Genomic DNA, 25154 nt, shown 5'->3' on the forward strand with positions numbered 1-25154 from the left:
GCACCTCATTCAAATCAATGTCGCCCCCTTGTGGTGTGTGGAATAGAGTACTAGCATGCAGTAAGTCCTGTGTACTGCATAGTATCTTTAAATAAGTATGTGAAACATGCTAAGTATGCTAGATTGTTGTTACATGACCTCAGTACTACTTTGCACGTGTAATTCAGCATACATTCTGGTTTTTGCATGTATTGCCTTAAACTTTTGTTAATGCAATGATTTACAGTTTTTCCTCAATCGCATTGACTCAGTTCTCGAATTATAATAACTATTTTTTTTAAGTTCAAATCTCTGATATTTTCTGTTCAATAAGAAAATTGCACGTGTTTTGGCACATGTCTGCAAAAGAGAAAGTATAATTGTCTTCAATATGCACAATAACTAAATGCACATGTCTTGCTGATCAAAACTGAGGAGTTACTTCTCAGGGAAACTCACTCTTCACAACTTCTAAACATTCTTTCATCACGTGAGCCATCACATGCAAAATAATGCATTCAGTTATCATAATCTGTCAGACATACATGTATATTCTATAAATATCTATGGAATGTTTTTTCATTTTTGTGTCATTTTGTGGCAATTTTCTGTTCACTATATGTGACATTACAGAAATGTGTAAAAATGGACATGCAAACATATAACACATGGGTTTGGAAGCATGAATTAAATGTTTTGGGTGAGGTACTACATAGTGCAGACATGCAGTTGAGTTCCGATGTCCCATAAAACCGTTTAGATCGCACTTACAGTTTAGAGAATGGTAAATCTGTTTAAGAATTTGAGCCAAAGCGACTGAGAAAAACTGTAATGAGTCAATAAGAAGATGTTAGAAATCTACAGTGGTGATCCACAGGGTGTTTGACACAGTGGTCAGGTGGTTTTTAATATATGGGCTGTTCTGCTGGTATTGTAGTCTATACGGCTCCTGACTGCAGGACGTTCAAGGGCGTTGTCTGTGCAGATTGGATTTCCTCTCTGTGATAAAGGACTGAATCTGTTTTGGCGAGACATATCCAGCTGCAGACCCGCAGCACCACCAGTTTCAGAACCTGAAGTGAGGGGCGGAGTTATTGACAATGAGACAAGCATGGCGGAGAGCATGGTGAGTTGTGTAACGTTGTCTAAAGTTTTTGACATCATGTGGTGAAAAATTCAATGTGTGTGTTCAAGTTTTGCCGTTCAAGAGTTTAATAAACTTGCTTAATGGTTACTTGCATGATGTTCTGATTTTGCATGCTGTGACAGTTTTTACAAGAAAGACCCAAATACTGTTGACTGTGTTTTTGCATGGATTCAGAGCTTCAAACTGTGTGCTGCACAATGTAACTTCATATTAACAAATCTGTTTTATTATTTTTGTATTTTTGTTGCAGTAAGATGACAGCCAAAATTGCACCTGGCACATGGGTGCTACTGAAAAACAAGGTTGGTTATAAAGAAGTCTGCTAAAGTTGGGAGTGCTGAAGTGTCAAACCCTTAATAAACTCATGCTTTTTTTTTTTTTTTTAGGATATCTCCCAACAGATTGGTGGTGTAGACTGTGGAGTCTTCATGTTGATGGTGAGACATTGTTTTGATATAATTAAACCAATGATTGGTGTGGTGGTGTTTTTATTTTAATTTTTTTAAGTTGTTAAATACGGAACAAGGAAGATTTTTTTTTTATTTGACGTTTACAGAGATAATGTTCCTTAATTTTTGCTGTTTTCCAGTATGCTCTACATCTTGTCTTGGGAGCACCCTTTGATTTGACATCTGTAAGTAATTACCAGTTCAAGTAATTGACCTTTATGATGTTGTAGCAGTTGAAATATCAAGATTTCTCTATTTTTGTCTTCCAGTGCGACTTTCCAAACATACAGAGATGGTGGGCTCTTATTCTTCTGGAGAACTTTGGGGTTTTCTCTGAAAGGTAGATACTGGACATTTACTCCAGCCCACCGTTACATTTGCACCCTCTTCTGATTAATTTTAAATTAACCAAGATATATATATTCCAGTGCAGAAACCCTACAAGAGTCCCTTCCATGTGAAGAACAAGCTAGGCTTAGCAGCAGTGAGGCGGTGTGTGTGTATATATATATAATCTCTTAACATATAATAAATTTATATGTCACATTTATAAAGTCACATTTTCCTTTAATATTCTGTAATGAAGGAGCTCCCAATAATCCGGCACATGAAAGAAGCTGTGAATTGGCTCCATTCCAACAGCCATCTGCTCAGGGGTCCAGTGGAAGAGACTCTTTTCATTTGAATGAATGAAGACCACAAGGAAAAGGCCCGCAAAAATCTCCTGGAACAGTCAGAAGCTTCCAGAGAGCCCTTTCTATTTCATTTTGTGTTCGGGGATGACATGGAGTTATTTTTGCAAGAATGTAAGGACAAAATGGGCCTGAGAGTGAATGCCTCATTTGATACATTTTAAGTTTAATTTATACAGGATTGTCATGATAAAATGGGCCTAGGGGTGAATTGGTCATTTGTTGTATATATTTTTATTGTTTCTTTTAAAATGATGCTTAATTTTCTCTCTTTTTTAGTTTTTTGACATGTTTTATTTTACATAAAGAAAAATGCATGCTGCACATGTTCTTGTGAAATACAGTATATTTGATATAAAATGCCCATAAGTTTCAAGCATTTTTTTTCACCATCATGATCAGGAAGTAACTCTCATAATACAATGAAACGGATAATTATATACAATTATATTACACAAGATCAATGTTTTAAAATGCTTATTGTACTGTACCTTAAAGAATCATTATAACATACGTATAAAGTATGATGTTTCGTTTGTAATAAAAGCAAAGTACTCTCCAAAACGTTAGGTGGCGCTACTCGGTTTCAAACGTAAGCTCCGCCCCTCACTTCAGGTTCTGGCGCTGGGGTTCTGAAACTGGGGTTCTGAAACTGGTGTTGCTGCGGGTCTGCAGCTGGATATTATTGGCTTTGGCTGCACTGGAGGTCAGGAAGTCACAGTGTGGCGGGTGATGGCAGCCGTAAAGGAGTGACCTCGTCGACAAAAAGTTGAGATGGCAAAACCCTCTGAAGAATGACACTGTGGTGCAGAAAATAGAGAGAGAGAAAAGGGAAAGTCTGCAAGATAGATATATAATAGAAGGATGGATGGAAGTATGGATGCGTTCATTCTCCGTGGCCACACAGTGTAGAACGATAAATAAATGTCATAAATCTCCTGTGATGCATGTGCATACACTGTTGGACATTGTTAGTATACAAATTAAATAAATTAGTGAAAGTGTGAAATCATTTTACCAAGACTTTACATTCAATGTACAGAGCTTAATGTTGTAAACCAGAAGTTTAACCATTTCAGATTAAGGCCTGCTGTAGTTCACACAATGCCAATGATGTCACTATCCAAGCACATAGTGGAGAAATTATTTACACTGTGACACTATTTATTTGTTTTATGTCCTTTTGGTCTTGGTTTTGCACTGAATCATTCCTTAATCTGCTCTCTACAGTGTATTTATGTGAAGGGCTCTGTGAGGATTACACGGGCGACCACCAGGGGTCACTATCCATGTTTAGTGTTCATTTCCTGTCTTTCATTTGTTTATGGGTTTTGTAGTTCTTTTTCATCATGAATTCTCTGTGTTTTAGCACCATGTTCCCCTGTATTCATTGTCAGATGTTTTTCCATTCATGGATGTAATGGTTTGTTCTATTTTCATGTTTGAGTTTCTTCATGTTTATTACAAAGCTTGCATATAGATCCTTTTCTCTTGCCTTATTCCTGCAAACGTTACAGCCTCATCGTTCAATCATCACCTGAGCTTTGTTTCAGTCTGTGTGAGCGCACTACGAAGGTGACGAGAACCTGTCTGTTATTCTTCTGTGTTCGTAAGCGCGGGTCCACTCATCTAGAATTTAGAGTAGCTTTCACGTTCTGCGTGACACACCGTCCACCATCATGTCCATATTGAAAAGGTTATTTGAAAAGAAGAAAAGAAGAAAAGCTTTGATTGACATCATAACATGCAACCAAACAGTTCCCTGTTCTCATTCTCGAAATTCAAACACAGGATGACGAAGGCCTGCATGGTAAAGAGTTTCTAAATCAGTTTGAATGAAAAAAGTTTCTTTTGTTTTTAATAATAGAAATCAAGCTGCAGAAACACCCATATATTTTTACATTATTAAAACAAGTGTTTTGCATACATGGGAACACCTTCATTACTAGTGAAAAGCATCCCATGATGCACCTCATAAAGTTGCTTGAGAGAATGAAGAGTGAGCAGACTTTGAAGATAAAACAAAACATAGTTTTCGTTTGTTAAGCATTTGTGGTCACTACATAACTCACATATTTCCATTTCATAGTTGTGATAAGAATAAGAAGGCATGTCCCAACGTTTGACTGAGTGAGTATGACCTGTTTGCATGAACTGAACAAAATTGCTTCTGTGCAATATGGCGCTGTTTATCTTCAGACAAAAGGCCCTACACAAAACACTGAATGAGTTATCGAAAGACATCAGAGCACTTTCTTAGTGAGTTTAAAACATTTTTTTATGCAACTAAGGCATTTCATTTATCTATATATAGTTACATTTCACATACTATATACGTTCAAATTAGCATAATAATAGCATAATAATTATATATATATATATATATATATATATATATATATATATATATATATATATATATATATATATAAAAATATTTTTTATTTATTTTTAATATTTTGTTCATCTTTATATGTATATATATTAATATATTTTTATTTATTTATTTATTTATTTTCTATATTAATACATTTTATAATTTATTTTGTATATTTATTCTTATCGTAACATGTATTTATTGATATATATATTTTTTAAAGTTATCAAAAGAGTCCATCAATAGTTCGAACAGTTCTTAATTATCTTGATCTTTATAAATGTTTATTTTATATATTTGTATATTTTTATATTTATTTTTGTCTTTACATATATTTATTGCTGTTTGTATTTTTTTAAGAAAAAAGTTATCAAAAGTCTCCAGCAATATTTCAAACAGTTCTTCATTATCTTGATCTTTATAAATGTTTATTTTATATATTATTTTATATTTATTTTTTTCTTTACATATATTTATATATATTTTTTAGGATGTCAAAAGACTCCAGCAATAGTTTGAACAGTTGTTCATTATCTTGATCTTTATATATATTTATTTTATATATTTAAATTTTTTATATTTATTTTTATCTTTACACATATTTATAAATATTTTTATTTTATTTTAAAAGTTATCCAAAGTCTCCAGCAATAGTTCGAACAGTTCTTCATTATCCTGATCTGTTTAAATATTTATTTTATATATTTTTATTTTTTATATTTATTTTTATCTTTACATTAATGTATTGATATTTTTATTTTATTTTCAACATAATATTTTATTAGCCTTGTTTGCTAAAAACCATATCTATTTCTAGAACTCCATTCATCCTTTTTCTATATAGCCGCTTGTCATATGTTGCAGGTAGAGCCGAGCCTATCACAGCTGTCTTGGGCCGAAGGCAGGAAAACCCCCTGGAGGGGTGGCCAGTCCATCACAGGACATTTCTAGAAGTAATACTAGTATTAAACTTTGGTGTTTGTTCTGCCCTGTTTGTACTACAGACATGAATGATATCTCAAATCGCCATAGACTTACGTTGAAGGAGGGAACAAACCATACCTAAAAACCAGAATATCATATAGCCTCTTTTGACTTGGGCCAATAAACAACCACCCAGAACACACTAGCATTATGGTGGCGAGTTTTGCATGGGCAAGCACCACTCTAAATAATTTGTGCCAAATGTTTACTTGTCATGTTCCATTGTACTCTTTACTACAACACACAACCACATGGATGCCAACGATAATGGCTATCACATCCCTCCCCTTTCCTCATCACACCCCCCTCCATGTCAAACATTAGGGAAAAGGACCACCAGTTTTTATTTTAACACAACAGATGGCTTAGTGTCAAGGTGTTCTCCTCAGCCCAAAATCCGAAAGGAAATATCGCAGAGAGATGGACTCCAGATTGCTGGTTTGTCGGTAACCAGATATCCCTTGGGTGAAATTGAGGAAAATCAACATTTGTTTTTGAGCCAAGACAGCTACAGTTATGAGGAACCCAGACAGACAATGAACGTTTAAATCAATAGTATGTTTGCTGGTTTGTTCATATGTTCCAGAAGCAATGTTAATTTGGCTTTTTGTAAAGCAGTGGTTATTGTTCGGAAGCACGTGACTTTTCCTAGTTCATTTTCCTCCAAAACGTTTTACGACAGATGTTACTAATGCATCACAATTTAAGTGTTTTCATGAAAATGTTTTATTCTGTGAGGGTAGATTTGTACATTATGTATGTAGTGAAGACAATCTATGATGCACGTTTATGGATCAATATTGCTTGTGCTTGCTGTAAACTATTTACATTAAATGTATGGAAAAGAACATTAACAACAGCCGAAACCACGATAAACAATTGTAAAATCATTGCAAACCAATTGAGAACCACTGCTGTACTACAACTGAAACTACAACCATGTTGAGGACTTTTAAAATGACAATGTTAATCATTATCAGAGAGTTCAGATAGATTATAGCACTATATATATTACTTTTAAAAAGATTGGTGTCCCATATGAGATGTTGTTCTATCAGTGCAGGTTTATTGAAATGATCCTTAGAGGTTACAATATTTCCCTCCTGTATTGTACAGAGACGATTCGTCTGTGTTAAACATTAATTGAATTTTGATTTTAGCCAATTATTCTTCATTTTCTTTGGGGGTATTTGCATTAATCTAAAATATTAATGGGTTCATTTGGCTGCGCTGAAAAAAGTATGTGGCCGCAGTGGACCCTTTCTAAATCTGCCCTGAGGCATTTCTCCACAAAATCTTACGGGTCTTTTAAGCAGAGAGACATAAAGGACAACCAGAAAAAAAAAGCTATCTTATAAGAAGTTCGGAGAGAGCATAATTATGACCAGAAAATAGAATGGTGCCATACAGTACACAATGTAAAAGCTTTTTTTGGCACATGATGGACTAAATAAAGGTATTAAAGGGGCAGTGTATACTTGTACATTTTGTGCCACTAGCGTCACTAAACAGAAAAGTACAAAATAATAATAATAATGACTCTTTTCAGACAGGTTTCCTGAAAACTGTCCATGTCTTCCATTTGGTCTGACAAATAGGTAGTCCCGCCCTAAAACTCACACCACTGGTTGAGTCAATGTTGTTAAATCAAGCTCATCGTAATGCTAAAATAAATATATATATATATATATGAGAGAGAGAGAGAGAGAGAGAGAGAGAGAGAGAGAGAGAGCTAATAATACTATAATATATATATAGTAGTTAAAAATATTTAATGTGCAAATCTTAGAAATAGGATAAAATATTTTTGAATATTTAATTGATAATTGGTATTACCATCTGATACCATCCGTGAACCTGATCAAACTTTTCTTTTTCTGATAAAACCAATGAACAAGCCTGCCTTTTTTGCTGGATTGTGTCACTAATGGCACATGAATGCAATAAATATCACAAATCACACCTTATTGACTTGTGTTTTTCAAAAAGCACATGTTTACAAATATAATTCACATGTTACTACGAGACCAGCTGAGAAAGCCGTCAAGGTGACCAGTTCTGCATATAGACAAAACACGGTTATAAGCCTCACCATATTGTCAGCATGTATTTCAATATTTCCACGATATGAAATTCAGATTTTATTGTTAGGTGGAAGGGCACGGGGAAGAGAGAGAGTTCTAGACATTTCTCTCCATTTCTCTCCTCGCTGTGCGGACTGTCAGATGTCACGCGGCAGATTGTTTTGACACCCCGTTAAGAAATTCAGGAGGAAGATGGACGGCTCATGAAATTTGCAGGCCCTGATTAAATTTATGATATTTTCATAAAGGCCATCAAGTGTGGACGCCTGCAGGGAGGAAAACCTGACAGACAGATGCAGTGAGAGAGAGAGAGAGAGAGAGAGAGAAATGTGTGGGCTCAGGTCCCTTTACTTAAGCTATCTCACAGCACATCAGTCTTATTACTGGCCAGAAGAGGTTAAAGGGTCTTCACGCTTCACACTTTTCTCTTTTAATGCACGTTTAGTGTCTTAACAGTTAAGCAGCATGGTGCCACTCGACTGGTTCATTCCTGAGGCAGTAGAAACGTTCAGGAATTTAAGAATTCAGCCTGTGTTTCAGGAGCATCGCTAGGGCAAAATATTTAACATGATTTTAGTCTAGCCGAATGTTTTTTGTTCGGAACTGCCCTGGTGTTGTTGAGTGGAACTGAAGCGGGTGTTATTAAAGCAATATCGTTTTCTGTCTAATTCGGCTGCAGGTTATCACAGCCGTGCGGACTGATGGACAATACGAGTGTGATACTGCTTTTAAACAACATTTGAACAAACAAGTAAATAAATAAGTAGTGAAAACTAAGGACTGTGCCAAAAAAACAAAAAGTGCGCTCTTGTGTGTGGAACTACTTTATTACTCTACGATCAGGACCTACCTTTGCCAGATTGAAAGATGCCCCCAAGCCATCGTCACTAATTCGAAAACAACACTTTAGAACTAACAACAGCTTGGCCTGTATCTAACAAGTTATTGGAGACACAAGGATGTGTGTTTGTGTGTGTGTGTGTGTGTGTGAGAAAGAGAGAGAGAGAAAGAGAGAGAGAGAGAGCGAAGGAGCGTGTGATTACCTTGCACTGATGAACAGTAATGCAGCAGCTGTTAGTTTAACTCTATTCCTCAGCTGTAGTGTGATTGTAATCCATTCCGATTGTGGAGTGATGCTGCCATACGTGCTACCGAATTGTCCTATGTGTATTTCGCCAGTTTCATTCTTGTATATTTCTTTGGGAACTCTTATTTTGACACCGACACAGAAAACTCTCCTCCACCATGTTAAAAGTTTACGTCTTCTCCCAACTTGTCACAACTCTCAGCTGTGATCGGCAGTAATGCTGAAGTTGTCAGTTTAACTGTCTTTCTCAGCTATAGTATATTAGTAATTAGAGCGATTATGGAGTGAGAGACAATTCCGGATGACTTCAAAGAAACTTGTGCACTGACTGACAACAAAGTTTGCCAATGTCAGCACGACTGGCTCATAGCACACAAAAGACAGTCTTTTGTCGCCACCTGCTGGCTCAAATCTTTAATGACAATTCATACAACTAGCTGCTCTTATACATTAGTTTGAAACGCCACAAACACAAGCAGAGTGCAACAAACAGTAAAGCATCCCCGTTCTGATGATCTGAACTATCAGAACTCTTGGAACTCCTTTCGTCAAATCAGATTCAAGGAGCAGAACTATCCATCCATCCATCTTCAACCGCTTATCTGAAGGGGGGCAGCAGCAGGGGGCAGCAGCTCCAGCAGGGGACCCCAAACTTCCCTATTCCGAGCCACATTAACCAGCTCTGGCTGGGGGACCCCAAGGCGTTCCCAGGCCAGTTTGGAGATGTAGGAGCGGAACTAACTGTTGTATAATCTGTAAATATTTGTTTTTGTTAATCAGTAAGTCACTACTTCATTTAGACGGGTTTGTTTACTCTGTAAACTCTTGAAAATATTTTCTGTCTGATGTTTAGAATCAGAACTAGTGATGCCTGATTTAATATCCCATCATTGTTTTGGGCAGGACTATCTGTTTGTCTGACCAACAGCAAACGAGGAGAGCAAACAAGGGGAGTTATGTTCTTAACCTCTGAAAATACTCATCTTTTCTGAAAAGACTCGCATGAATGGTGCAAAACAATATTATCACAACCTAATTTTAATCTCTGTCCTCCTCCCATTATCCAATCAAATCCTGAGATGAAATCAAGTCTTATCTCTTTATTTAAGAATTCTTGGGGAAAATGAAAGGGGGACAAACTTCCAGAACCAAAGCTGCAGAAAAAGTGGGACTGTTGTTGTGCTCGATTTTATTGCATCACATTATATGCATTACAAATGCAGTTTCATGTTAGAACTTTGAACTAAACTTTAACATTGGAAGGTTTAAGGTCAACATTCATTACATAGTCTGTGTTGGTTGAGTAGTTACTAGTTAAAGTGATAAGTGAATGACATACAAAGGTAATCACCTACCTAACCATGACCTATGATATAAAAGCAAGGCCTTGTGTGGTAGTGAGGAATAAAAGCAGAAATAAAATCTAATGTCTTCATAGTCGGAGCCTTTAGTTCATTTTAAATGAGTTTGCCAGAGTTTAGAGGTATGAAAGTGTGTTTACCACAATAGTAATGTTTACCATAGACATTATTTTACTCAGAAGTTCAAAAACCCCATTATAAAACCCCATTAGCAAACCCAGAGGAAACCCATTCTGGGTTCGCCTACAAATTGACGTCATGGCTGAACAGCTCTATAGCCCCTTTACATAATATTGATATTGTAAACAAGTGATGTTAGGTTGGTTTCCAGGGTGTCACTATGTGGTTACTAAGACTTTTGTTTTAGGTTGCTAGGGTGTTCGGAATTGTTGCTATGGTATTGTTAGTTGGTTGCTACAGTTCCTATTAATTCTGTTATTCTGTCTTTCTTATCATGACCAGCACAGAGACATTGCATGCTAACAGACAGCGTCAAGACTTTCTCTTATTGTGAAAGTGTGTCTGTGTGTTTGTTGCTTTATTAAGACTCAGGCAATGCATTTCGGCACCTGCAACCTCCCACCAATTTCCTCTGTGATAACTGATGCACTTGTGGTATAAACACTGGCCCTTAACACTTACTTAGTGAACTAATTTTAAACCAAGACTTGCACTGCACACAAATAACTAATATTGGCATTAAATTCATGATGTTAGTCAGAGGGGAACTGGCCCCCACAGTGAGTCTGGTTTCCGCCAAGGTTATTTTTCTCCATTAACCAACATCTTATGGAGTTTTGTGTTGCTTGCCACAGTCGCCTTCAGCTTGCTCACTGGGGTCTAAATACAAATATAATTCAATTATTAAATTATTTATTTTTATAGAAAATTTACAATCATATTTAATCAAACTACACAATGATGACTCTAAGAATTTATAGATATCACAATTTAATTTTCTGTAAAGCTGCTTTGAAACGATGTGTGTAGTGAAAAGCGCTAGACAAATACAAATATCTTGACTTGCCATGGTTATGACCAGCCTATTCTCTCAATCTCCATTACATTTCATTCATACACACACACACACACACACACACACACACACACACACACACACACACACACACACACACACACACACACACACACACACCACACACACACACACACACACACACACACACACACACACACACACACACACACACACACACACACCACACCACACACACACACACACACACACACACACACACACACACACACACACACACACACACACACACACACACACACACACACACACACACACACATGTTGTGTTTCCATGTTTTATGGGGACTTTCCATAGACATAATGGTTTTTATACTGTACAAACTTTATATTCTATCCCCTAAACCTAACCCTACCCCTAAACCTAACCCTCACAGAAAACTTTCAGCATTTTTACATTTTCAAAAACATAATTTAGTATGATTTATAAGCTGTTTTCCTCATGGGGACCGACAAAATGTCCCCACAAGGTCAAAAATTTCGGTTTTACTATCCTTATGGGGACATTTTGTCCCCACAAATTGATAAATACACGCTCACACATACACACACACACACACACACACACACACACACACACACACACACACACACACACACACACACACACACACACACACACACACACACACACACACACACACACACACACACACACACACACACACACACACACACACACACACACACACACACACACACACACACACACACACACACACACACACATGTTGTGTTTCCATGTTTTATGGGGACTTTCCATAGACATAATGGTTTTTATACTGTACAAACTTTATATTTTATCCCTAAACCTAACCCTACCCCTAAACCTAACCCTCACAGAAAACTTTCTGCATTTTTACATTTTCAAAAACATAATTTAGTATGATTTATAAGCTGTTTTCCTCATGGGGACCGACAAAATGTCCCCACAAGGTCAAAAATTTCGGGTTTTACTATCCTTATGGGGACATTTGGTCCCCACAAAGTGATAAATACACGCTCACACACACACCACACACACACACACACACACACACACACACACACACACACACACACACACACACACACACACACCACACAGACACACACTAATAATAATTCATAGAGCTTTGAAAATTCGGACATATACTATTTTATAAGATATATTTAAAGTGTGAATTCATATTTCTGCAGCCTGCTCTGTCACTATAAATCTCATTATTTTACATTACAAGCTATTATGATGTCATCTTACCGTAAAACATTAATAATCATATTTTACTTAAAAGTAATGTTTTACTTATTAACCTTTTAATTATTTTAATTAAAATAAATGGATTGTGTAGTTGTAATTCTATTGGCAATGAAAAATGTATAAAAAGAAGTTGTAAAACTGATTGGGGCAGGGGATTCACAACCCGGCCCCACTCTCCACCCTGCCACATTGATATTTAATCCAATGAGAGCATCCATTTAAGGATTTGCACCTGTTTTCACATTAGAATTACAAAGTATTCTCACAAAAGACGATGAAAGGAGAATTCCTTTGAACAAGGAGATATTCTAAACTAATCCCTGTGCCTGAGCTTTTTCAAAGAAAAGCCCAAAAAGCTAGCTGGTAGAACAGGACCTCATTAAAAGCACATCATTACAATGCACACAGAGACTCAATAGCCCAATGCTCAATATTCATACAGCGCTAGACTCCTCCTCCTTCAGACTGCGCCCTTCATGCTGTAAGCCACTGTCAGAGGGTGATTACATTATCAATTCAACTGTAACGCTGCATCACTCAGGGTGTGCCTTTATGTATTCAAAATACATTCCTGTTAAACGAAAGCATTGTTTTCAGGCTACATTAGTCTATATATGCTGAATTCTTTGGCTCTGTAGTTTCTTTTTCCTTCTGATAGTGGATTAGTTCTGGAGCTGAGGGTGACAGGGTGTGGAGGGTGAGAATCTGCCAGGTTTGTGGGAGGCTGGGTGTTAACGAGCTGTCAGAATAACCATATTCATTATATTTTCCATAAAAGGAGCCTCCCTTGCCCGGTTTATGATTAGCTATTCTCTCATTTCCTCCAAAGGGTGCAGGAACCCCTATAAATTCACACACTAATTCAGTTATGCTTAGCTGAAGATAAATTTGGTGAAATGTATTAGTGGTTTTTGCAAAGGCAAGCATAACTATTACTATTGTTAATTCATTGTTTTTTTTTTATTTATTAAACTTCGGCATGTACAGTCACTTTACCTGCACTATTTGTTTTACGAACACGAATGATGCCTCAAATCATGTGGCTTGTTGAGGAGAGGTGTGCTATTACTTTTCAATGAAAAACATCACATGGACAATGAACAAGGGACCATGTCTGGATACCAGAATATCACAGAGATTTGAGGGTGGGCTCTTTTGACTTCAACCAGTAAGAAAACAGCCTGCAACCATGCAGGACAGCCTAGCAACCACCCAGAAAACCCTAGCAACCTTCCCAGAACACCCTAGCAACCACTTAGCAACAACCTAGAACATCCTTGTAACATCCCAGAACACCCTAGCAACATTGCAGAATACCCTAGCAACCACCCAGAAAACCATTTTAACCTCCCAAAACACCCTAGCTACATTATAGAACACCCTAGTAGCAGCCACCCAGAACACTCTTGTAACATCCCAGAACACCCTAGCAACATTACAGAATACCATAGCAACCACCCAGAAAACCATTTTAACCTCCCAAAACACCCTAGCTACATTATAGAACACCCTAGTAGCAGCCACCCAGAACACCCTTGTAACGTCCCAGAACACCCTAGCAACACTATAGAACACCCTAGCAACCACCCAGTAATCAATTTTACTGTCCCAGAACACCCTATCAACCAAACAACCACTCAGAACACCCTTGTAACATCCCAGAACACCCTAGCGACATTACAGTATACCTTAGCAACCACCCAGAAAACCACTTAAATGTCCCAAAACACCCTAGCAACATTACAGAACACCCTAGCAACCACCCAGTAAACCATGTTAACATCCTAGAACACCCTAGCAACATTTCAGAAAAATCTAGCAACCACCCAGAACACCCTATCAACCAAACTACCACCCAGAACACCCTTGTAAAATCCCAGAACACCCTAGCAATTAGATTAGATTAGAACATTGTAGCAACCACCAAGCAATAATCCAGAATACGTTTGCAAACACCAAGCAACATCGCAGAATACTCTAAAAACACACTTGTAACATCCCAGAAAACAATAGCAACATTATAGAACACCATAGCAACCACCCAAAAAACCCTAAAAACCAAGCAACCACCCAGAACACCCTTGCAACATACCAGAACACACTAGCAACATTAGAACAACATAGCAACCACCTAGCCACAATCCAAAACCCCTTAGCAACCACCCAGAAGACCTTAGCAACATTAGAACATCATAGCAATAACCCAAAAAGACCCTAGTAACCACCCAGAATACCATAGCAACCACCCATAACAACCTAGCAACCACCTAACAACTGTCCACAACATGTTGATGAATTTTGCAAAGGAAAATTAAAAAAAAATTGTTTGTTTATGACCATAAATTATTCTCAATTGAGCACTTATTGCATGTTTTCTATTATCCACAACTAGTGTATTAGTTCAATTGCCAGACATGGCATTTTCTCTGTTAATGAAAAAAACGCAACACTCCAAAATGAGGCCACATACGATTTTTGTCCCACATCTAACACCCATAATTCACAGCAAAACTCCTGTTTTAATTAAAGCAGCCCACACAGGATAGTCCAGGCAGTTCTAGGAATATTTACCCCTCCTTTGTCCTTTTTATTTCATCCTCTGCATGGATTTGCATGAGTCGTTGCAGCGGAAGACAATTCCCCCATCCAGCATTTACATACATAAATCCACGGAACAGATTTGTCCATTACAGTGGAGTATCTGAAGAGCACGGCCTCAGGGTCCGTTGGTCTAATAAGCCATGCGCTGTCAGAGCCATGGTGCATCATCATAAATTGTGCATGGAGGTTATGTTTTAAACATTGCACTCCAAGCGTACACAAACATACACATACACACACCCATAGACAAATAAGCATCGGCATACACACACGAAAACTCTGTCGTCATACACAGTGTATGGCACTTTACACGGATAGGATCCAAAATAGGGTTTGAAAGATATGTCATTGAAGTAATTGGCCAACATTCAGAAAATGTTGATCATTAACCTCAGGTCAAATGAAATCTTATATGAGCTGTTTTATTTTCTAGACACTTATTATGAAATTTTCAATGTCTAAATATGGTTTAATACCCTGATTTATCTGATTTTGTTATTTTCTATCAATAAACATTAAATAGTCATCAAACATTATTAAATAATTGGTTCTTAAATGGACAAATTATAGATTTAAAGGGGCAAGTTAGTTTGGTTTCTAATTATGAATAAACTTATATTTCCCATAAATGACAGAATAAAAACTGTGAGATAATTATTTTTTCTTCAAATAACACTGATTTGTATTTTCTTACTGATTATTTGTTTTATTTTCAAGTATAAATATTTAAATATTCTTAAAATATTATAAATTAGCTTGAGAAGCTAAATGTATTTATATATATATATATATATATCATTTGTCTTGTTTTCTATTTCTGTCACAATTTTATTTTGTTTTTTGTAATTATGCAGTAACAGAGCAGCGCACAAAATGTGGAGAACAGCTAAATATGATGTTTTTGGTTATTAAAATTAACTAATAATAGGGCTTTCAATCGATTCAAATTTTTAATCAAATGAATTACATGGTATGCAGATTAATTAATCGTTTAATCGTAATTAATCACATACATAAATATTTGCTGAGAAAGCCCCTCAAATAACAAATATTCAATATACAATGATTAAATATTTATAAATAGTTATATTTAAATAATTACAAATAATATATATATATATAATATATTATAAAAAATATAATCCATAATACAGATAATTCAAATGCATTACATTATTTTGTCCCACAAGTGAAGCATTAAGAAGACAATACAAAAAGCGGCTTTAGAGTACAATATAGTATTTATTTCCATATTATTGAACATAAGCCTATCATAGGCCTACAGTTCACAACAATTCATTTTGCAATTGAATTTGTCAGTCTGAGATTTATTATAAAGACTTGTTTAAGGACGTGTCAATATACACCTGCATCAGACGGACACTTTTGGAGCATCTTAGTTGTGTTGCATCATAAACATACCATTTACAGGTCATTGTAAAGCCAATATATGCTACAGTGGTAAACGAAGTTTGGTACTTAGAAAAACACATCTTAAGATCTCTACTTCGGATTTGCACTCCATTAAGCTTGTTTAAAACACAAGAACGTGTACTTATCTTGTGCTGTCTGCTCTCGGTAAGTGTGGTTTGTTCTCTGCATAAGCTGCACGTTGCCTATACATGTTTTGCTAACTGCCCCCTGGAGAAAACAGGTGGTACTACAAGCTTGAATTGCTCAGATGGAAGGAACATATCTTATTACGGACTGGGGACATCATTAATTGCAGGTTTTTTTTTTTACATATAATTTTTTATATAATGAATCACACTAAATAAACACGTTAAATCAAGAGCCCTAGTTAATAATGGAAAATACTGAATTGAATATGTATTATGTCAAAGTTATGAGATTGTTGTATGGTTTTAATTGTTGGATACAGTCAAAAAGTTCAAAACCTCTGAGGTGGGGCAGGCCAAAATCTAAAATTGCTGTTTAAAACTAGCTACTTTTTATGCTTGGTTAATTTTATGTAAACCAATCAAACATTTCTAGTAGTTCTCACAACAAAAACATGGGATTTGTGGCTATAAAGCTTTAAAGCAAGTAATGGGACAACAAAGTGTAAAATATGTATAGGCCTATAGGATGTGTGCAAGGAATATCTTTTCTTTGGGAGGAAAGGGAGAATTTGCATGACATGATGCGTCCAATCTGTATCAAGCTGTGTGCTCATGTAGGCGCCCATTTGAGCCTTCCTTTACAGGAAGGGGGGCTGGATGTTCTTCTTATGTGCGAGCGTATATGTCAGCATGCATGTGTGCACATGAGTGCAAAAACATTTTGTCAGTGCACAATCTGTATGTGCAAATGGGTGGACTCGTCTAAAGTGGAATATTACATTCAAATATTCAAAATAAAACAACACCAAAACACCAAACACCAAAATGAAACGAAGAGAGTGAAAATGCATATACTCTTAGATATGTCTTTGTTCCTAAGAGCAAACAATTGGTTTGGTGTAATCCGGAATCATGGCTTCCAGGCAAAGATAGCAAAGCTACATTTGCAGAATGCAAAATAAAAAACCTTTGCTTTTGAGAGAATAATAGCTAAATAATTATTAGTCATATAACAAATAACAATTAAAATATACTTTGCATTAGGTATAAATGTATATTGCATTATGTATATACAGTTTCCTAACATCATTGTTTTCCAAAATATGCGGTAATGGAGAGGATTTTCGATCTATTCGGTGGTACATTTATTTTTCTCTATGTTAGTAAAAGTCATACAATTTTGTACGAGCCATCTCATATGATTTCACCATCTCGTACAATTATTACGAGTAGTCAGGAGACCAAGGTAGTTCAGTGTCTCATAAAAAATTTAAGCACGGGGCCTGGGTAGCTCGGAAAGTAAAGATGCTGACTACCACACCGAATTCAGGGCATGCTGAGTGACTCCAGTCAGGCTTCCTAAGCAACCAATTGGCCCGGTTGCAAGGGTGGGTAGAGTCACGTTGGGTTAACCTACTCATGGTCACTACAATGTGGTTGTTGCTCTCGGTAGGACACGTGGTGTGTTGTGCATGGACACCACGGAGAATAGTGTGAGCCTCCACACACACTCCGTCTCCACGGTAACGTGCAACAAACCACATGATGAGATGCGCAGATTGACTGTTTCAGATGCAGAGGCAACTAAGATTCGTCCTCCGCCACCTGGATTGAGGCGAGTCACTACGCCACCATGAGGACCTAGAACGCATTGGGAATGGGGCGTTACAAACTGAATTTTTTTTATTACATTTTGTAAGCACACAGGCATCTCCACTTCATCTTCAAACTATTCAGACATGTTTCGTAATTTCTGTTGTCTGGTTTGTACACATCTGTATTGTGTTTTGTTGTCACTATTGCTCTGGGGGACCTTTTTTGATAAACAATGAGTTGTCACTTGAGCGCCCCATCTCGCGAGCAGGGCTGTGTATTCTGTAGCTCTCGTGCACTCCCATGAACGCCCGTAAGACAGAAATGGTCTGTCAATAGTTTCACTGACAACATTTACATGGACACCAGAAATCATATTTTTCGAGAAAGTGGCGTATTGTGAGAAAGTAGCATTCCCGTTTACATGCATTTTATGAGCGGTGTACTCCACTCCTGTCTACAGTACATGCGGCTCAGTCAGTAATCAGCTTCTTTACAGCAATGCAATTTTCCAGCGACACTTTTGAAAATAACAAACATGGTATCCGAGGAAGACTTCACAATTTTTTCCCTATTGTTGTTGTCTTTGTTTCCTTAACTTTCTATCACGACCTGGAGCAGAATTGCACTGCAATAGTGGGGTTTTCCTCTTATGTCTTACTCCGGATTCCCTCATTGTAATTGAGTGCACATATGCAGACACAGAGGCGGACTGGCCATCGGAAGAACCAGGTCATTTCCCGGTTGCTAGTACTTTGTTGCATTCAGGTGCATTCACATTAAACCTTTCTTCTCTCCTCCCCCATTTCTCCCTCATTTTCTCTTTCGCCACAGTCGCCTGCCCGTCATAGCCCGCTTAGCCCCTCCCTGACACCCTTCCCTCTGCTACTCCCTTCCTTGAGTGTAGCATTTAGTGATTAATGTGAGTTTTAATTGTCATGCTCACTTTTATGCTCATTAAAGTGCATTATGCAGCAGTTAGGGTATTAAAGTTCAGTGAGAAATTTCATGCATACTAATCAGAATGCAAATTAGGCTGGCATAAAAGAATCCCTAGGTGCTGGAAGAAGTGTCGTTACTTATCTCTCGCCTTGGCTGTCTCCAGCACACCAAAGAAATGACTTGGGCTAAATAGATTTTTTTTTTGGTACATGTGCACGGATAGAGTGGGCCATGTAAAAAGCCAGCTTAAGAATGGAAAAGAGCAGGATATAAAGAACTATTCATTGCCGTGTAACAATTAGGACAATGGAGCTAGATAGAAATAGCTCTCCATTCAGAAAAGACTGTGGCAAACATTGTGGATTTAAAGTGTACATTATACAGTTCAGTTTGCAGAGGAACCTCTGGGTAAAAATGACAGAAATGATTGCTGATCTTTCAACATTCACAAATGCTTTTCAAAAATAAACTTTTTATATTTACACATGTGTACATACAGTATCTGATTACTTAACACATGACTAAAACTAAAAAACGTATTTTTTTGAAACAGCGAAAATTTAAAGGGATGTCCTGGGATCAATATCAGCGGAGGAACAGTCGCCGACCGTGAGGGGAGAAGGGGCTCTTAACCCACCGCCTGGAGTGGTCAGGGCCGCTGCCAGGGGCGGGGGGAGACCCCTTCTGTTCCCCGGTGGGGCGTTTTGTGCGCCAGGGGCTGGAGGACTGCCTCCGATCCGACCGGGGATGCGCGGCTATCGTCCGTTAATGGGTGGAGGATTGGCTGAGGACCAAGCTACGGCGTATCGGACTCTCTGCTCTCTCTCTCCCACTGCCGCTCTGCGCTTGGCTTTTTCCCTCTCTTTTAAATTTTACTGTTATTTTATGTTGGGGGGGTACTGCACTGCTACAAGGAGTACCCCCCTATTTTTCATTATTGTTTCCTCCCCGTCCCCTCCCAGATTCAGGAAGGCGGGGATGACCTGCCGGCAGACGGGGCATAAGGCACGCCCTCCCCCAGGGAAAGGGGGTGGGAGGTGTATGTCATGCCGGGGGCTCCCCAGCCTGAGAGAACGAGGGAGGAATGTGACTGGGTGGAGGGCGGGCCGAGTCGTGATTTTACACACCCGGTCCCTTATCAGGCTAATCAAGCCTTCGAGGGGGATAAAGGCCGACTGCGGATGGTGGTGCGACAGAGAGAGAGATCGTTTACGGGCAGCTGTCCGTCATATGTGTGTTTGTGTCTTTTGGTTTAAGTTTTTCATTGAAATATTATTTATATTGTCAAGCCGGTTCTCGCCTCCTCCTTTTCCATAATCGCTTCACAACAAGTAAAGCACAATTAACAGCATTTGTGGCATAATGCTGATTTCTACAATAAAATATTTCGACTAGTCCCTCGTTTATTCTGAAAAAAAAAAGTGCTTACATTGAGGGACTTACAATGGAAACTTACGCAAACAATGGAAACAATGTTAATATTTTACGTGTTAATGTGATTTTAGTGTGATAAAATCGCTTACTAACCTTATCTGTGTAAAGTTATATCTAATATGACAACATCCTTTAAACCTGTTATTGGACATAACTTTACATAGATAAGATTAGTTAACATATTGATCAAACTAAAACCATGTTCTCATGTATAATGTTTAAAAGTGTGTATTTTAAGGTTTGTGGACTGGCCCTATTCACTTCCATTGTAAATATCCGTGATTTTTGCTATAAAATCTAATAAAAATGAGGATTGAAACTGAATTATTAATTTTGGTAATTAGAATTCTGCAACAAATGCAGTCAATTGAACTGAACTTGTATTTGATTTGTTAATAAGGTCTTAATAAATAGTTTAGAAATTAAAATGTAACATTATTTATTCACCCATATGTCAGGGGCCTGGGTAGCTCAGCGGTAAAGATGCTCCTAAATCAGGAGTCGCGAGTTCAAAGGTTACCTCACATGAGGTAACCTTCTCGTGGTCGCTATAATGTGGTTCTCGCTCTCGGTGGGGTGCGTGGTGAGTTGTGCGTGGATGCCGTGGAGAATAGCGTGGGCCTCCACACATGCTACGTCTCCGTGGTAACGAGCTCAACAAGTCACGTGATAAGATGTGTGGATTGACGGTCTCAGACGCGGAGGCAACTGAGATTCGTCCTCCGCCACACGGATTGAGGCGAGTCACTATGCCACCACGAGGGTTTAGAGCGCATTGGGAATTGGCCATTCCAGATTGGGAAGAAAGAAAAAAAAATCACCCATATGTCATTCCAAACCCTTATGATTTTCTTTCTTCCATGGAACACAAATGTTAGGCTGAATGTTCATGCTGCTCTTTTCCATACAATGAAAGTTAATGGGGACTGGGGCTGACAGAAACGTACTATAAAGGTAGTCTATATGACTCATGTGCTATTTTCCAAATCTTCTGATGCCATATGTGTGCAGAAAAGGCCGAAATTTAAGTCGCTATTTGCTGAAAATATTATATGCATTGCACTCAAATCTCATTTGCGTTTGTGTTACATTCAAATATGGTGCGTCATGATGCGTCGCACCAGTTTTGATGTCGGTGATATCTTTGGTTCTTGCATGTCATTGAGGGTCAAACCTGGTATCGTTATCGATTGTATCGCAAATGCACGTGTTCCAGTGATGTGTGTCCTAGTTCGACAAAAACGACAAGCTACGCCTTTAACATCTGAAAAATATGTAAATCAGAATTATTATGTGCATTTTTAAGATATTAAGCAATAACTGATCTCATGTTATTGCAAGAGCATAGACAAATGTATAAAATCTGCATGTGTATGAATAAGAGTATAAATGAATGCCCTCTGTTGGCCCCTCGCAGTGGCACACATGCAGGGAGAATGGCTTCTGTCATTAGCTGCTCCATATTCCTGTCTGCAGGGCAAGATGAAACAATAATAAAGATATTCAAAATGAGGCCCATACATTTTCTCCCCGGCATGATGTGAGTGCACAGTGATATGAGAGTGCTGGTCCGTTTGCTCGGCAGCAGAAGGGGGTCACAGGATCATAATGAGATTCACACAAGTATTTGGGAACCCTGCAAAATGTTACTCACTTCCAACAATTCTCAGAAGCCTTGATTTGTGCTTTGATTTTGTTAAAGGAACAATTAGCTTGCTTCTCTTAACTCATTTTCTTTGTTTTATAAAGTGTTGTTTAAGATGTGAAATAAAGCACTTTATAGTTCTGGAAACTGAACACGCACATAAATAAGCATGTATATTACTGTGCTCTACCATACTGTACAAAAAACATTTAGCTGCTTGAAATTCAGAAAGTTGTCAGAAATTCCCCACAACAAATACAATGACACTGTTTAAAGCATTACAGGATGTTATTTTGGTGCGTGCATTTTACAGTTTATACCGTATCATTAAATTACCATCTACTGGAACAACAAATATCTGCTTTGCACTTTGAAATGTACTGTTAGCACAATAGAAGTACAGGGCATAAAAAATACTTTTTACTTCTAAAAACATAATGTTTTTACAATATTTTACCGTAAAGCTTACATGTATTATCTTGTTAAATTATATTAATTTTCACTGTTAAATATAAGGTAAATCATACTTTTTACTTCTAATATTTAATATTTTACCATAAAAGTACTTGCATTGTCTTGATAAACATAATATCATTTTTTGTTGTTAACTAGATTTATATTTACATTTATTCATTTGGCAGATGCTTTTATCCAAAGCGAGTAATACAAATGAGGAATAATACATCATAAGTGATTCATCCTGAGACAGCAGTACAAAAATGCTGCATTACAAAAATTCAATTGCATCAGAATAACAGTATCCAAGACAGACTAGAGTGCAACAAGAATATATATATATATATATATAGGGTAAATCATACTTTTTACTTCTAAACAACAATAACAACAAAAAGTTACTAAATTTTACCATCAAACTGACATATATTGTCTTGTTAAACATAATGTTTATTTTCACCATTAACTATAAGTTAAAGAATTCTTTTTACTACTATTTTTCTTTTTTTCTTTTTTTACAATATTGAACTAAAAAAGCACATGTATTGTCTTGTTAATAAATATAAATCTTTACTTTCAAAAAGTTTTTTTTTTTTTACAATATTTAACAGTAAAAATTAATTGTATAGTTTTGTTAATCAATATAACATTTCGCTGTTAACTATTAGGCAAATCGTACTTTTTACTTCTATAAAATATATTTTTACAATATTTTACTGTACAAGTAGTTGGATTGTCTTGATAAACAATGTACATTTTTGTTGTTAACTGTAAGGCTTCTAACTTACATGAATTGTCTTGTTAAACATAAAATTCACTGTTAAGTATAAGGTAATTCATACTTTTTACTTCAAAAAACATTACAATATTTATAGAAAAACATAAATGCATTATTTTGTTAAACAATTACAATTTCCACTGTTAACAATAAGGTAATTCATACGTTAAACTTCTAAAAAAAAATAGATATTTTTAAATATTATACTATAAAAGTGCATGTATTGTCTTGTTAAACATTATTCATTTTAACTGTAAAGGTAAATCACACATCTTACTGGAAAAATTACATGTATTGTTTTGTCAAACATAATATACATTTTTGTTGCTAACTATAAGGAAAATCATAATTTTTAATTCTAAAAACATATTGTCTACAGTCACCTAATTAATGGTTGTTTACTTTAGCATTTGTACATTATTTTTCTGTTAAATTATGATCGTTTTACAGTGTATGTATTTGCATTTCTTAAAGGGACAGTTCACCCAAAAACTACAATTCTATCATGATTTATGCAGCTTTATTATGTCTTCCATGGAAAATAAAAGGAGATGTTAAACAGAGATGTTGCATCTTGTTTTCATCCATTGAAAGTGAATGGTGACTGAGCTAACATTCTGCCGTTTGTGTTCCACAGAAGAAAGAAAGTGCCGTGGGTTGAATCTTTGCTTTGTAAATTCTTGTCACGTCGTTGACCCTTTATATTACTCACTGAGAAATATTACTCACTTTAAAGTATCTTTGGAGTGTCACCCAAATGTGGTTTGTTTATTCCTAAATAGTTATGTCAACTTGCACAAATTAGATTTTGCTGATCAGGTGAAATTGAAGTTGAAATATCACATAACCACACAGAACAATTGATTCAATCACCATCCAATTACTTCAAGTGAAACAAAAGTATTAATTTTCAATATCAACAAAACAGCCTTGCTGTGAGAAATATATGTGTGTGTCTGTTTAATGTAAACATAGGACAGATAAGAGTACAGGGGACTCGGGCCAGTCGAGTCCAAACCCCTGACTCTATGTTTTGCCAGCTGTCATTTACATGATGCCAAAATGTTGTCAGATCAAACAGATTTGTTTTGGCCAAGTCTGTACAGATCCTTTGATCAATTATCCTAATTAGGAGGGCAGTTATCCAGGATTGAATTCCATATGCACGAATCAAAGGTTGCTCACTTGGACAGTGCAACAGTGCAAAAGGTTTCAAATGAAGAGCAACACCTGAATGCTACACTGTAAACAATTTCCATAATTTTAACTGTAAAACACTGTAAAAATGCTACAGTAAAAAAACATTCATTACCTTAAAATATATGGTAAAAATAATAATATATTTAAAAAGACAGTACATGTAATTTTCACAGTAAATTATTGTTAGAAATATAGTTAAAATTTAAAAAGTAAAAAGTATGATTTTACCGTATAATTAATGGTAAAAAATTTAATATATTTAAAAAGACAGAACATGTAATTTTTACGGTAAATTATTGTAAAAAATATGGTTACAATTTTACAAGTAAAAAGTATGATTTTACCGTATAATTAATGTTAAAGAATATAATATATTTAAAAAGACAGTTCATGTAATTTTCACTGTAAATTATTGTTAAAAATATGTTTAAAATTTTACAAGTAAAAAGTATGATTTTACCGTATAATTAATGGTAAAAAATATTAT

This window comes from Xyrauchen texanus, chromosome 44 (genome assembly GCF_025860055.1).
Source record: "Xyrauchen texanus isolate HMW12.3.18 chromosome 44, RBS_HiC_50CHRs, whole genome shotgun sequence".
NCBI classification, from domain to species: Eukaryota; Metazoa; Chordata; class Actinopteri; order Cypriniformes; family Catostomidae; genus Xyrauchen; species Xyrauchen texanus.